Source organism: Callospermophilus lateralis, chromosome 5 (genome assembly GCF_048772815.1).
Source record: "Callospermophilus lateralis isolate mCalLat2 chromosome 5, mCalLat2.hap1, whole genome shotgun sequence".
NCBI classification, from domain to species: Eukaryota; Metazoa; Chordata; class Mammalia; order Rodentia; family Sciuridae; genus Callospermophilus; species Callospermophilus lateralis.
In genome coordinates this window covers 9218471-9226939 of record NC_135309.1, presented here as the reverse complement: position 1 = coordinate 9226939, position 8469 = coordinate 9218471, and the positions used below count along the sequence as shown (strand labels likewise).

At 37.7% G+C, this 8469-nt stretch overlaps 1 pseudogene; it reads right to left on the bottom strand.

The window, feature by feature from the left end:
• Positions 1–4006: 4006 nt before the first annotated feature.
• LOC143400242 (olfactory receptor 2L13-like) lies at positions 4007–4945 on the bottom strand (annotated as a pseudogene).
• Positions 4946–8469: the final 3524 nt, after the last annotated feature.

Genomic DNA, 8469 nt, shown 5'->3' with positions numbered 1-8469 from the left:
ACAGTTTTAACTGTTTATGTTACTTATATATAACCAATGTAGTTATACATAAACCTTTTAATATTTATTCTTTATTTATAGGCTTTACGTTACATAATTAGACCCTCTTATTGTTTACTTTGATGTACTACAATTATACTTTGCCACTATAATTTCCAGTCTTTTTTACCTGGAAATATTTTTTTTCCTTTCACTAAATAGATCTTTATATTTAGAAACTTTTAATATTTTTTAATCCATTGATCCCTTTCTGTTTATACTTTGAAATAACCCTTATAAATTTTTGAATTTATATAAATTATTTTAATAAGATGAAATACTTTGTTATTTATAATACTCTAATTGAATTATAGTTGAAGCCTTTGGACCCCTTGTATATAAAATTATACCAGTTGAGACATTAACTTTTAATGCCTTTTTTTTATCTCTAGCTTTTATTTTGACCTTTTTTTAGAGCTGTTTTCAGCCATTTACATTTTAATGCAAGCTTTAGTGAGCAGAGTTAAAACCTTTTAACCATTTTTTAACATTAGAAACAAACTGAGGTAGGGCTGGGGTTGTGGCTCAGGGACAGAGCACTGGATCCTCAGCACCACATATGCATACATAAAATAAAGGTACTGTGTCCAACTACAACTATATATCTATATCTATATCTATATCTATATCTATATCTATATCTATATCTATATATAAAACAAACTGAGGTAGAAACTAATACAAAACAAAAAGGGAACAAACAATAACAAACAACAAACAAAACAAGTAATCTTGTTTTAGTTATGACAAAAAGTAATTTTAAATGTCTTTTTAATTTCTCAATTTATGAAAGCAGCAATAATGTTTAAGTATTTTACCTTATGAAATTTAAGGAATTAAGAGTTTTTGATATTATATTTAACAGTTAGCATTTTAACTTTTAAACCAATCATATGTCTCTAGCAAACACATCCATGGTTAATTTCATATATGTGAGATCTAATTTACTTAATTTTTTTTAAAAAGCCAAGATATCAGACAAGTGCCTTGAATAGCATTAGTCATTTTTTTCCTATTGAAGAAAAAATCCTAGAGACAATGGATATTAGATACTTTATAGACATTAACATTTTATTCACAACTGTTTGACCACCTAGAAACAAAACTGTGCATTAGTAAGTTTAAACAAATTTGTACTCTTATTTATTTACCATATTTAAATTGAACTTTTTAAATCATCTGAACCAAAGGTATTTGGATCGATTTTTAAATTTTAATTTATGAGCTTGTATGTCAATTTTGGTGCCAAATATAGCAATAGACATAGCAATACATGTAGATGGACAGTACACCGGTACACCTACACAAAACAAACAGATAAACAAAAGCCTGGTAGGTTATTTTTTAAAAACCTATTAGATTGAGAATTAACCCTTATAAATTGGCCTTAGAACAATGCAGAATGTAATCAGAAAAACACATTAACCTAGGCGTTTCAGATCAAAATCATGAATTTAACAAATATAGAATTTTAAAAGTCTTCCTGGCCTTTGTCCTGAGGTGGTTCTGCTCATCAAAGGTGAAAAGAGTTAAGGAAACATAAGACAAATTATGGGGCCTTATTCCTCTCTGAAGGAGCTTCCCAAAGATGCAGCTCCATTGGTCTCCTTGGGAAAGTCCCCAGGTTGGGGTCCCATTCTAAACTGTTTTTTTCTGGTGTCTTGGATAGCAGCCACCAAATTTTTGCCTGACATTTTTAATAGTTAGGAGTTTTTCATGCTTGAAAATACTGAGAAAAAAAAAGCCAAATTTTCTACACAAAATTATGCTTTTTGTTATATAATTTAGAAATAATAATTTTATAAAACACTTTAGTTCTAATCTCCCCTCTGTAGGAACTGACATTGTCTACCCTGCAGGCCACCTGGCCCAGTTCCAAAATGAAGGCAATCTCTAGAATTTTTTTTTTTTTTACCTCTAGCTTTTACTCTTGACCTTTTTTAATAGCTGTTAGCAGCCATTTACATTTTAATGCAAACTTTAGTGAGCAAAGTTAAAAACTTTTTAACCATTTTTTAACACTAGAAACAAACTGAGGTAGGGCTGGGGTTGTGGCTCAGGGGTAGAGCACTGGATCCTCAGCACCACACATGCATACATAAAATAAAGGTATTGTGTCCAACTACAACTAAATATATTATATATTTTATAAATATATTATATATTTTATAAATATATTATGTATTTTATAAATATATTATATATATTATAAATATTATATATATATATATATATATATATAACAAAAAAATAAGGTAGAAACTAACACAAAACAAAAAGGAAACAACAATAACAACAAACAAGACAAAAACACAAGACAGACAATAAAACACACTACAGGTAAGGCGCCAAAGACAAATTTAACCTTCAGAAAACCAGGCTCAGACCAGAGGACTGAGTAAAAACCAGACTTGGAGCAGAGGATGGAGGAAAAAGCAGGCCAGAGGACTAAGGAACGTCTTGCTAGCCCTGGACTCAAAAAATAATACCGCATCCAGCTTTCCCCAGCCTCTCCAGGTGCGGATCCACGCAGACCAGATTTACCTTCCCAGGGAAACACAGACAACTCTTTGTAGTTTTAGTGAGGGGGGTCAGGAGTGAGAAACATCTTCTCAGAGGCCTTCCCTTAAGTGATCTCTCTTCCAAGGCCCCTCCCTTGGTGGTCCTGAGTGATCTGCAGAATGCAAGAAAAGTAGGCCTTGGTGGGACCTCCAGATGTTGTGGGGCAGGTCCCTCAGAAAACACACCAAGTCCCAGTTTTGTCTAAATTGAAGAGTCTTTATTTAGCCAGCTGCCAACTGCTCCCCACAAGATCCATGAATGTCTCTGCAAGGAACAGCCCCAAGCCTGAGCATTTTAGGATATTTAAAGACAAAAACTGCAAAACCCAGATTGGGGTTGATACAGCTGCAAGCAAGCAGGTACAGAAGCTGAACTGGACACTCAGAACGGCAATGCAATGGATACATTGGTATTTCCCATGGGACTTTCCAGGTTGGCATAAGGAGCAAGGAAGCAGAAGGGAAGTGGTTCAAAATGACCCTAGTTGAGTACAAGTTAGAGAGTGGTTACTAACATCTAGACAATCAATCTCTGACAGGCTACATGCCCAAGAAAAATGAAACCAAAGAGAACAATTTTACATTGTATAAGAATTGCTATTTTGTGTTGCCAAGTATGCTAGATAACTATTAATGGGTACAGACGCTGGGCTTTCCCATGGGAGAAGCATTTCTTACATGACATGAAGTCTCAGGGTAAAATGGAATCTGTTTGCTCACTGCCCATATAGCCTGGCCCATAACACTAGGAGCCTCTTGAAACTAATTATTTTTGCAAGTATTAAAACTAAAAATTAAAAGAAAAATGGCTTTTTTAAGAGCTTCAAATACAATTCTTTGTCCCAAGACAAGGAAACATAGTCAGAACAATAAGGCACATTGTGTACTAAAGGAGAAGACTGCAAGTCACCAGAGTCCTATCATTATCAGTAGACACTGAGTCATGTGACCTTGGGACACCTGAAATATGTAAAGTGCAAGTTGGTATGAGTTATAAAATCCACACAAGGGTCTGCAAAATTAGAATGAAAACAAGATATAAAAGCACAGTAATAATATCAGATATGTATAAATAATATAAATATATAAATATTTATATATATAAATATATATAAATAATATGTATAAATAATAAATGTCAAATTCAAAAGTTGTAACAAGAGTACAATATAAAATCAATTCATTGTTCATGCTGTATTAATTATAGCATTTCCTATAAAAGACATGTAATAATTATTATATTTATGCTTAGAAATTAACATATCTAATTAATTTTGCTAATAAATATATTATTAAAAATGTAATTACATATGTAGATTATATATACCGCTATAGGTCAACACTGTTCTAGAGAGTTCCCAGTCTGCATGTAGAGAAGCCATACAGAGGAGCAGAGATTGCCATGCTCACTTCTTTCTGGAGGAGAGCATCCCCCAGACTCTTCCCATGGCCCCCAGCACCTCCTTGTTCCTCAGGCTGTAGATGATGGGGTTGAGCATGGGGGTGAGGATGGTGTAGAAGACAGCCAGGCTTTTATCCTCTGCTGGGGTGCGGAGACTCCTGGGCCGGAGATAAGTGTAGACAAAAGGAGCATAGTAAAATGTCACCACGGTTAAATGTGTGGAGCACGTGGTGAAGGCCTTTTTCCTCCCTTCTTTTGAGCGCATGTGGAAGACAGCAAAAAGGACCCGTCCATAGGAGGCCATGATGCCAAGGAAAGGAAGGAGGAGAAATATGACTGTGCTCCCAAAATTTGTGTACTCATAGACCCAGGTGTCCATACAGACCAGAGGCAACATGGTGGGGACCTCACAGAAAAAGTGATTGATGACCCTAGACCTGCAGTAAGGAAGATGAAGGGCATAGATGGTATGTGCCAGAGAGTGAATGGAGCCCAGTATCCAGGTTCCTATGATCATCTTCAAACACATGATTTTACTCATGCGGACAGGATAGTGGAGAGGGTGGCAGATGGCCACAAAATGGTCATAGGCCATGGAAGCCAGAAGTAACCCTTCAGAACATGCAATGGTGACAAAGAAGAACATTTGCACACCACAGCCCAGGAAGGAGATGCTCTTCTGGCCAGAGAGGAAGTTGATGGCCATCTTGGGGACAGTGATGGAGATGTACATCAGGTCCACGAGGGAGAGCTGGCTGAGGAGAAAGTACATGGGGGTGTGTAGCTGCGGGTCCAAGAAGATGAGGGCAGTCATCCCTGAGTTCCCCAAACAGGCAAGAACAAACACAAAGATGATCAGGAGCAAGAGAAGGAGGCCAGTTTGGTTTTGGGGTAACAGGCCCATTAAAATAAAGTCATTTAAAGTTTGGTTCTATTTCTCCATGAAAATGCACTGCTTTAATTTCTTTGAAATATAAGCAAAATTAAAACTAAGACCTAAACCTGAAAAGACACAGCAAAGAAAAATAAAAATGAATTGACTTCATTTGTGTTTTTTAGAATGAATTATTTTTCCTTCAACACCATATCCTTGTTCAACTGTATTTAAGACCTGAATAGAATGTTCCTACCCCAGTTCTCTCTGTATCCATCTCAGCACATCCTGGACACATACATGGTCTTGGAATACAAAGTCTATATCAGGCACAGGAAACCCAGTGAGGTAGCTGGAGCCTTCCTCCCTGCTGATTCCTGGTCGGAGCATTCCTAGGACTATGCACCAGGCTCAGCCCCGGAGGAAGCCAGGATCCTGCTTTCCCAGCTCCCCAACTCTGCACCCAGGTTCACCACAGGCATGGCCTGTGGGGCACAGAAGTGCCCTGTGTGCTTGAGTCTGCATCCTCAGTGACCTCACCTCGTCCACACCTTTAGTGCCTGCTCTCCCCTCCCCACTGGCACTGCTGCAGCTGAGTAAGCCAGGGTCTTCTCCCAGAGCTGTGCTGCTCACCTCCTAAACAGAAGCTGCTCTGTTGGTCCTAGAAGTGGGTCACCATCCAAAGCATTGTTCTTAAATGTAAGGATATCTTATGTTATATAAGATACAACCTAATTACAATAAGATATTTGCATAGTCTCTCTTTCCTAAAGAGGTGTCCTTTTTCTGATGTCCTGAAAACCCAAAACAAACACATAGAAATCCATATACATTTTTATTATCTTCATATAAGCAAATAACATGTTAAATGTGACAGATTAAATAATGTGCAAAATAGTTTACACCCTGTTTTTCAGAACACCAGTTAGAACTAGCATAGTAATGGAAATATAGCATCATTGTAGATATAGAAATGGAAATATAGCATGGGTGTAGATATGGGAAACACACACACTCAGATATTCTTATTTTTATGGGAATTTTTAGATGCCCCAACTTTGTGAACTGTTCATCATATTACATTATTTCCTATAATTTATCAACAGCTCAAATTCTGTAAATTTAGGCATTAATGTCTTCATTTTAAAAATGGAATTCATTGATGTGAAGAATAACATTTTTATACTGAGTTCTTCTGGGTAACAAGCTATGAGCTTGTCTACTTCCTATTTTAATCATTTAGTAATGTTTTGGAAAAAGCTTTCCTCTGTATATGATTCATTCAATTCTTGTTAGCATTGGACTCCTCCAAGAGATCATGCCTGATTCCACATGGGGACCAGGTAAGATCACCGAGACCTCAGTGATCATTTTATCTTTCTCTCCTGTAGTTACTTTTCACCTAGTCCAGGCAGGAGAGTGGGTCTTATGCTGAGCCGTCCAACTAGGAAGATTGGGAGCAGTGGTACCTTACTGATTTGTAGCTTACATGTTTGTAATTATCATCTTCATAGTTAATCATTTAAGAAAAAGAAAACAAAAGATAGGTGTTAATCATTTGGAGTAAAATAAAAATGAGTAAAAATTCCCTTCCTAGATAACATCATTGCTTCTTCTGCCCATGCCACAACTAGGAAATGTGTACCTGGAACTTGGACTCTTCATAGCCTCTCTTTTCTCTTTGTATCATTCTTTTCATGGCAAATTTTTCTATCATTCAGTCTCCTAAACATGCAGAATTGTGTTTTATATTTCTAGTCTATGTGTTTTGACTTCTTTATTTATATAGACTTGGTATGAGGTTTTCTACTTTATATGTTTGTGTTCTTCCATCTTAAAAAATACTGATGACACACCTGTCCCAGCTATTACTTTTGATGCTTATTTTGCATTATCAATGTTGCAAAGGAAGGAAAATGTTTTGATAATTTGTTGCCATACTCACATTTAATAATTTAAAATCAACTATCACTTTATAAAACTATAGTAAGAATGAATAAAACTGTGAGAATTTATCATAAAACTTGGAAAGCATTTTGATAGCTATGAAATTGACAAATACTGATAGTTAAATATTTGTGGTCAGGAGCCCAACAGGAGCATAGAATCACAGCACATAAGAGATGGGAACACAGGCTCCTCTGCTTCTAACAACTTTAAGAACAAAAACTCAAGATCTCACAAAGAAGGTAAAAACACCATATCCACAGCATGTGACACATTTGTTCCTTCATGTTGAGTAATTATTGATGGCAGTGTTCCTGGATATTGACTTGGTTTAATGGTTAAAATAGACAACATTCCATAGTCTGGAGCTCATATTTAGTGGGTGACACAGAAAACAGAGCAACAGCTCAGACACATGCTGTGGGCTGTGTGGACATTAGTGACAGCAAGAACCATAGAGCAGGAAGGAAGGGCAGAGGGTCAGCTGGGCAGCAGCGCTGAGCACCTCTCCAAGGAGGTGCTGCTGGGGCCCTCAGGCTCTGGACCACTCTGCACAGACTGAGCAGCAGGACCAGTCCTGGAGGGTCATCAGGGCAGCAGCAGAGACAAGAGGGCTCTAGAAGCTCAGGCCCCAGGGCAAGTGTGTATGGAGGGGAGGACTCAGACTCTGCTCTGGACCAGATGAAAGGCCAGTGGGTGTGGCATGGGGTCAGGTCCCATTCTGGAACTCACACAAGAGGCTCTGGTTGAGCAGAGAGCTGAGAGGAGGAGCCCAGGGAAGAGACTGGGCAGTGGGAAATGAGGACAGCTGGGGCTAGCCTGGGTTTAGCAAAGGAAGCCAAGGATGCAAGGGATCCCTGATGCCAGGGCATATCACTACAGCTGGGTGCTGCTTAGGGACAGGGTGGGAACCATTGAGTCCTCTGTCTCTGCCCCCTGGCTCAGGAGCTATTGCACCATAAGCTCTCAGCAGATCTGTTGATTAACTGAACCAAATATTAGCCTCAGATGTAAGTCAGAATATAGACCAAACTGAGAAAATGTGACTAGTGTTATCAGTCCTTCTTTAGCCTATAGACCCTGAAATGTATGCGTGAGTGTCTCTTGGGGACTTTCTCCACTCTTTTGGTTTGTCCAAGTTTAACTTCAGAGGCAGACAGGAGCCAATAGCCCTGGAAGTGCCAAGCCCTGAATACTTAGTATGCTATAAGTTTATGCCTTCTTTGGGTCTGTCATTTTGAAGAGAAACCTGTGCTTACATTTAGACTATCTACTGTATACATTACAACTCAGAATATTATTAAGAAATTTTGATGGTAGTTTACTAGAATAATTTTTTTTTCTAAATTGAAACTCTCATATTTCAGTTAATGGTTGAGATCAGCTCAGGACACATACATCTGTGAGTCTAACTTTCTAGGATCTGGGTCATTGGAATTAGACATGAGGGTCAATTTTCATTGATTACCAGTGACTTACTTAATCAGGCATGGAATTTTATTTCATACCCCAGAATTACATAATATACCTGCTCTTGGCTACTTTATTTCTTGCATATAAGACAGTTCCTATAAGACAGGTTGAAGTTTAATCTCTCCCTTCATCATCCTACAAGACACACTGCTCAAATACAGAAAGTGAAGAAA